This window comes from Taudactylus pleione, unplaced genomic scaffold (genome assembly GCF_031769625.1).
Source record: "Taudactylus pleione unplaced genomic scaffold, aTauple2 ptg000214l, whole genome shotgun sequence".
Lineage (NCBI taxonomy): Eukaryota > Metazoa > Chordata > Amphibia > Anura > Myobatrachidae > Taudactylus > Taudactylus pleione.
Genome location: NW_028284616.1, coordinates 8560001 through 8568342, shown reverse-complemented (window position 1 = coordinate 8568342; position 8342 = coordinate 8560001).

Genomic DNA, 8342 nt, shown 5'->3' with positions numbered 1-8342 from the left:
TCTTTGAAGTCCATAGGGTCCACAGGGAGACCTTGAGGTATAGCTGGATCTTGGATCCCGGGCACCATGCAGTTAAAAGCTTTGATCGTAGGATGCACCGGTCCATCCCTCCTAAACCTCACCCCCGAGCCAGAGGCACCTCAGTTGGTAAGTAGCCAAAGGCCGGAGGAGGAAAAACAAAGAAGGAAGACTGGAACACTCGAGAATCACACTCTCAGAGAAGGAGACGGAAAACTGGTAACCAGTAACATAGCCCATATGAAGCCAGGTGCGTCAGAGTGGGTGCCCTGTGGACCCTATGGACTTAGAAGAAAGAGTTAACAAAGGTAAGTTCTTACCATAACTCTCATTTTCTTCTTCAGGGTCCATAGGCTCCACAGGGAGACCTTGGGGATGTCCCAAAGCAGTCCTTTTAAGGGTGGGGATGCTTCTGCGCTGAGAGGAGAATCCGGCGCCCAAAGGAAGCATCCTGAGAGGTGAAGGTATCAAATGCATAGAACCTTAGAAAGGTCTGAATGGAAGACCACGTGGCCGCCTTACAAAGCTGAACAGCCGAGGTGCCACGGCGAGCCGCCCACGAGGGGCCCACAGACAGAGTAGAATGAGCAGTAACAGAAGCCAGAACAGGCAAGCCTGCCTGTGTGTATGCCTCCCAGATAGTCATACGAAGCCATCTGGCCAATATTTGTTTATTGGCTGGCCATCCTTTTTTGTGAAATCCATAGAGCACAAATAAGGAGTCTGATTTCCGAAGAGAACTGGTCCGGTCCACATAAATCTGGAGAGCACGGACCACATCCAATGAGGCCACACCTGCCGGGAGAGCAGGTGACTGAAAGGCTGGTACAATCATTTCCTGATTAATATGGAAATTAGAAACCACTTTAGGAAGAAATTCATGGCATGCGTATCACAGCCCTGTCCATGTGAACTATCAGAAAGGAAGGATGAAAGGAGAACACCCCCAATTCTGACACCCTCCTGGCAGAAGCAATTGCCAGAAGAAAGAAAGTCTTATCCGTTAACCACTTGAAACCACCAAATCTAGTGGTTCAAATGGAGGACCCTGGAGGGCCTGAAGAACAACCACCAAATCCCAAGGAGCCACAGGTAGGACAAAGTTGAATCCGGAGAACACCCTGTAGACAGGTATGGATATCCGTAAGCAGAGCTATCCTTCATTGGAACCACACTGACAATGCGAAGACATGCACTTTCAATGATGCAGACAAAGGCCAATGTCCAATCCTGCTTGAAGGAATACCAGAATCCTGGAAACACCTAAGGGTCGTAATCCCGAGAGCGACACCACTGGAAATAAGTATGCCACACCCTGTGGTATATTCTGGCCAAAGCAGGTTTACGTGCACAGATCATCGTGCCGATGACCTTAGGATGGATGTCTCAAGAGCCACGCCGTCAAAGACAGATATTCCAGGTCCAGGTAAAGGCAAGGACCCTGAGACAACAGGTCTGGACGTTGGGACAGCAGGGATAGAGTGTTGATGGAGAGACTCCAAAGATCCAAGTACCTATGACATCTGGGCCAAGCTGGAGCCACCAGCAGGACTGTGCCTCCATCTTGCTTGAATTTCCAAAGAAGCCGAGGAAGCAGGGATATTGGAGGAAAGGTGTGCAAACTGTAAGACCCACTTTACTAACAGAGCGTCCACCAAGCATGCTTCAGCATCTCTTGTTCTGGACCCATACACTGGTAACTTGTGATTGTGCTGGAAGGCCATGAGGTCCACCTCCGGGAGGCCCCATTTTTCCACTAGGAGTTGAAACACCTCTTGGTGAAGAGACCATTCCCCTGGATGCATGTCGTGACGGCTGGGGAAGTCCGCTTCCCAATTGAGAACTCCTGGAATGAACACTGCTGAAATTGCCGGGAGGTGGCACTATGCTCATGTCAGAATGCGTGACACTTCTGTAATTGCTGCCCAACTTAGAGTGCCTCCCTGATGGTTGATGTAAGGCACCATGGTGGTGTTGTCAGACTGAACCTGCATGGATTTTCCGTGAAGAATGTGACTTGCCATCCTGAGGGCTCTGTACACGGCCTGAAGTTCCAATATGTTGATGGGCAGGGCTGCTTCGACTGCTGTCCAACAGCCCCGAAATGATTGCCGACCGGACACAGCGCCCCAGACTGATGTCCGTTGGGTGGAGTACCCAGTCTGGGATCCAATAGGGGCAACCGCTGGTGAGATGAGGTGTCAGGAGCCACCAAGACAGAGACAGTCGCACCTCCGGAGAGAGCACCATTGTCTGAGCCTTGATCCGGTGGGCTAAGCTGTTCCATTCGGAGAGGATCAGCCCCTGCAGGGGCCTTGAATACCATGGACCCTAAAACTTGCATCGCCGAGTGTACTGACACCCGACGACTGCGGAGGAATCTGCGCACTCGCAGTTGCAGCGAGATCTTTTCTGGAGTTAGGAACATTTTCTGCTCGTGAGAACCATCCTGTTATGGTCTCCAGATATACCTTTTAAAGAAACAGTCTAGCGTCAGGATAGAAGGGGAGTAACGAAGAGCAGGTGTTGAAACTGAAGTTCCAAGAAGGCCGATAGTTTGGAAAGAAAGAGCTTGGATTGTTGAATATCCTGTTGTTTCAAAGAACTGCTAATACAGTTTAAGGTGATGAATAAGCCGATGGTGTTGCCAATAAAGCTACCTGCGAGCTAGTCCTGTGGATAATGAACCGATGAGGATTGTAAATGGACCAATGGTGTGGCCAACAGGTCGACGATGCGGCTGATGAGCCGATGATAATGGCCAACAGGCCGACGATGTGGCCAGGAGGCCGATGGTGCGGCTAGTAAGCCAATGTTGATTGTTGATGAGCTGCTAGAATGGTCAATAGGCCAATGTTGCGGCCAAGGGACCAATGGTGTGGTTAATAAGCCAATGATGATGGCTGGTGAGCCAAGGAAACTGCCAACAGCCGATGTTGCGGCTAATGAGATGATGATAATGGCCAACAGGCCAATGGTGTGGCCAATGGACCGATGGTGTGGCTAATAATCCGATGTTGGTAGCCAACAGGCAGATGGTGTGGCCAAGGGGCCAATGGTGCGCCCAAAGGGCCGATGGTGCAGCTAATAAGCCGGTATTGATGGCCAACAGGCTGATGGTGCAGCCAAGGAGCCGATGGTGTGGCCAAGGGACCGATGGTGCGGCTAATAAGCCGATGTTGGTGGCCAACAGGCTGATGGTACAGCTAAAGGGCCGATGGTGCAGCTAATAAGCCGATGTTGGTGGTCCTTGATGGTGCTTTGGCTAAGTGAGCCGAAGGCAGCACAGAGATGACACGGGAAACTGGTCCGAGACAAGAGAGTGCCCAGCACCAGGAATCAGCGGGAACAGCTGATGCTGCAGCTAAGAAGTGCCACCAGCAGCACGGAGGGTCGGGGAAGCTGGTCCGAGATGAGGGAGCATCCAGCATCAGGAATCCACAGGATCAACTGGTGCTGTGGTTAAGGAGAGCCACTGGCAGCACAGAGAGTCAGGGAAGCTGGTCCAGCGTCAGGAATCAGATGCAATGCAGTGGAAGCCAGAGAAGCCGGTCTCAAATCCAATAGAGCAGAGGGACGGCAGGACAACAGCATGACAAGCAACAGGTAAGTGGAGCACTGACCATGCAGCAGCCAATGGGATCAAGAATCCAATATAGTTGGCAATGCAGCAGGGATCCAGCGGGTAGAAATAACCAGGAGCACCAATCACCAGCCAGACAACCATTACCTCACCGCCTGCGACGTGCTGATCGTCCTGTCCTTAAGTAACTCCATCCTGTCCAGGCGCTAATTTATCAGGCAGAAACGCGGTTGGTAACATCCTTTGTGAAGGAATTAGGGAGGACTTTTTCCAATTTATTAGCCACCGATGCACTTGTAGACAAGCAATTGTCAGGTGTAGGTGGTGTTGAAGCACTTCTGGAGAACCTGCTAGCAAGAGGAGGTCGTCCAGGTATGGCAGGAGTCGTATACCCTGACTCCACAGATGGGCTGCCATGACAGCCATAAATTTTGTAAATACCCTTGGAGCCATGGATAGGCCAAAGGGCAGTGCTCGAAACTGGAAGTGTTGGTAAAGAATAGCAAATCGTAGATCGTAGAGCTGGTGAGAAGACATTATGGGGATATGCAGCTAAGCATCCTAAATGTCCAGGGATACCATGTAATCCCCAGGTTCCATAGCCAGTGTGATGGAACGTAAAGTTTCCATCCTGAACTTGGGCACTCACTGTTCAGAGATTTGAGATTGAGACCCATTCGGCTTCTGAACCAGAAACAGAGTAGAATAATAACCAGTCCCATGTTGAGATAGTGGGACTGGCACAATTACCCCTGCCTTAAGCAAGGACTCTTTGGCTTCCTGGATCTGCAAGGGCTTGTTCTTGTCGGAAGGAGTGCTTAAGCAGAAAAATTGGTGGGGAAGTCTTTGTCGGAATGAGAGAGCGTACACACCTGAGAGACCACTTCTTTTACCCACGCATCCTTGGTGGTTTGACACCAGCACTGAGCGAACTGAAGAAGTTGGCCTCCCACTCTGGGATCCCCCAGAGGGAGGCCCATCCCATCAGGCTGAAGGTTTATACTCAGACTTGGAAGAAGGGCATCTCGCGTTTCCAGGCCTGTTTCTTAGGCTTGGTGGTAGATTTGGTCGCTGACTGTCTAGGGAAAGACTGTCCTTTAGGTTTTCCTTGCGGACGAAAGGAAGAGGTTCTAGCCTTGGAAGGTGCAGATGCTGATGGCAGAAATGCAGACTTAGATTTTGCCAGTGTGTCTACAATTTTGTGTCCAGGTCTGGGTCAAACAATATATCCCCATTAAAGGGCAAGGCCTCCAGGCCCTTTTTGGAATCAGCATCCGCCCTCCAGGAGCATAACTACGGGGTGCGGCGAGCAGACATGGAGTCAGTAGACTGCATTCCAAAGCAGCCTCACCAATATAAGCAGCTGCATCTCTCATGTGGCCAACCAAAGATCTTTGAGCCTTAGGAGCCTCCTCAGGGAAGGTGTCCTCCAGAACATTTGCCCAGCTCTGTATCGCCTTGGCCACCCATGAGATAGCCATGGACGGATGGGCAACAGTAAATCAATTTCAGGCACGTCTCCACCTTTCTATCCATAGAATCCTTCAGGGAAGAAATGGAAGGCATTGGCAGCGTAGCTCTTTTAATCAGGCGAGTAACATTAGAATCTACCACAGGCAGTGATTCCCACTTTTTGCAATGACCCTCAGGGAATGGATAACATGAGGCCAAATGCTTTTGCGGGTGTTACCTCTTACCAGGCAATTGCTAGGCCTCCATCAAGTGGTCTACCAGCTGGTCAGAGAGAGGGAAAACTGCTGAAGTCACCTTTACCTGTTTAAACTGAGGGTATTTGGATTTAGGGGCAGGAACATCATCCTCTATATCTAGTATGAAGCGGACTGCCCGTACCAAAGCTGGGACATTAATATTTGATTTAGGCTCCACTTCCTGTGAAAGGGAATCAGAATCAAACAGATCAGCCAGTTCCCCATCATCTGATGACACATCTGTGTCCGATAGTTGCGTAGACTGGGATAACAATACAGGGCGTTTAGATGCCTTCTTAGGTTTTTCATTCTGCAACATGGTCTACCCTGTGAGGGAAGGATGGTTTGTTGAAGTAACCCCATATGGGGTAAAACAGCCGGGACCGCCAGGTGACTCACAATAGAGGCCAGGACCTGAGAAAAAAAAACACCCAAGGGGGATCCTATCCCGCTGTTGGGGGGTTTGAGGGGCCAGGCAACTGATAGCACCTCACACATAATCCATCCTGAGTTAAATCCTCCTTACTCACCCCTGCAGCACAGAGCTTGCAGGAGAGCAGAGTGAGTGCAGTAGTGGGCTCGACCTCCTTGTCAGACATGTTGGCCAATATTATATATACACATTGTATGTGTGTGTGTGTGCTCTTGCAATTCTATCTTTCTGGGGACTTGGTGTGGGGACCTAAAATGAAGTCCCCGCGAGTCAAACCATTGGAGACAAAAGAGGAGGCATGTCCCTGTTACCCCACATAGCAATTGGGCATGTCCCTGAAAATCACGTTTCCAAGAGTGTTATGGGTGTTGGTGTGCATGCCATGCTGAGGGTGTGTGTTTAAGAGATCTCTGACAGAAAAAAAAAGAAGACAACTTTTGGGCACTGCTGCAATACTGATTTCAACCTGTAAGTGGCGACTGTGCTCCCCGTGGCAGCAGCGAGGCATCCCGGGGAGACTTTAAAACAAATTACTAACGTGCTGCTGCAGTGTCGCTGTGCATCCACTGGGGGCACCTGGGGGGGCGTGTCCCCACCTTACGCTCTCCCCATGTTTTAATTTCATGGGTGGCTATTTAAAAAAAATAAAAATTGGGGTGCAATGGTGCCACGGGTCCACCGGGGGCGCGTGTCCCAACCTTACACTCTCCCCATGTTTTAATTTCATGGGTGGCTATTTAAAAAAAATAATAATAATCGGGGTGCAATGGCACCACGTGTCCACTGGGGGGGCGCGTGTCCACACCTTACACTCTCCCCATGTTTTAATTTCATGGGTAGCTATTTAAAAAAAAAAAATTGGGGTGCAATGGCGCCACTTGTCCACCGGGATGCGTGTCCACACCTTACACTCTCCCCATGTTTTAATTTCATGGGTGGCTATTTAAAAAAAAAACAAATTGGGGTACAATGGCACCACGTGTCCACCGAGGGCGCTTGGGCAGGGTCGTATCCCCACCTTACACTCTCCCCATGTTTTAATTTCATGGGTGGCTATTTAGAAATTTAAAAAAAAATAATTGGGGTGCAATGGCGCCACGTGTCCACCGGGGGCGCCTGGGTGGGGGGGTGTCCCCACCTTACACTCTCCCCATGTTTTAATTTCATGGGGGGCTATTTTTTTCCCAAAAAAAATTTAGGGGTGCAATGGCGCCACGTGTCCACCAGGGGGGGAGGGCGCGCCTGGGGTTTCTTTTTCCCCACCTTACACTCTCCGCATGTTTTGATTTCATGAACGGCCTATTTTTTATTTTTTTCCCAAAAATTTTCTCGGGGTGCTGCTGCACCGGCGCCAGGTGTCCACCGGGGGGCGCCACCGTGCCGGTCGGGCCCGTCCCCCCCCCTCTGCCCCCTCCCCAGCCACCCATTGGCCCCTCAGGCCTCGGGGCGGCGGTCCCCGGGAGGCCGACTCCCCTCTGCGGAGGCCCCAATGAGGTCGGATTAGGGTGCCCGCGTCCGGCCGGCGCTTCCAAGGCCTCGGGGAAGAGAGGGAGAAGTCGCCGCTGAAGGTGGCATGCAGCGCCGATGGCGTGACGTCTGGGGGAATTCCTCCCCCGGATTGTTAGGAGCGGGCAAGAGAGAACTCCAGGGTGGGCTCTTCTCCCACCTGAGGAGGCCCAGGCCGGGCTCCATGAGACCCATGGGGACTCTGCGAGCGAGGTGGCCTGGAGAGGGAACCAGGAGTGTGAGGGAGGTTCTGTGACTGAGGCGGCTCGGGCAAGGCTCCAGGAGTAAAAGGGCAGAGAGGCCCCTCTGCCATCATGGAAGCCCGTGTGGGCTGAACAAGGTGAATCTTATCCCTCCCTTTACCAGGAGCGCCAGGGAGATACTGTGACTGAGCTGGCCCGAGCAGGGAACCAGAGGGTGACCGGGGTGAGAGCCCCTTTGCATGTGTGGTTCCCGGCTGGGCTGAACAGGGCGAATCTTCTCCCTCCCTTTACCAGGAGTGCGAGGGAGATACTGTGACTGAGCTGGCCCGAGCAGGGAACCAGAGGGTGACCGGGGTGAGAGCCCCCTCCACCAGTGCGGGAGCCCCGTTGGTGTCGCGGCCAGGCTGAACGAGGACGACCCTTCCCTTCTCCCTTCCCTGCGGCACACTGCCACCCGGTGGCAGACAGTGGAACTGCAACCTCCGGAAGTCCCGATGAGGTGGGAAAAAGGGCCCGATGCCGGGACCCAGTTCCAGGAGCCTGGGTAAAATCTGCTGGCGCCCCACAAAAGGTGGCGTGCAGCAGCAACGCTGTGACGTCCGGGGGAATTCCTCGGGCGGATTCATAGGTGGCGAAGAGGCGAGAGAGCCAGGAAGAGATCTGTGGGGCACAGCGCGAGTTGGCCCAAAGTTTCACCCGAGTTACCCTTCCGATTGATGGGGCACACTTTGTCCCAGGTTGATTCTGCTGAAAGGGCATGGCTCCAAGAGTGCAAGGGAGGTTCTGTGACTGAGGTGGCCCGGACAGGGCTCCAGACGTAAAAGGGCAGAGAGGCCCCTCTGCCATCATGGAAGCCTGCGTGGGTGAAAAGGGCGAATCTTCTCCCTTTA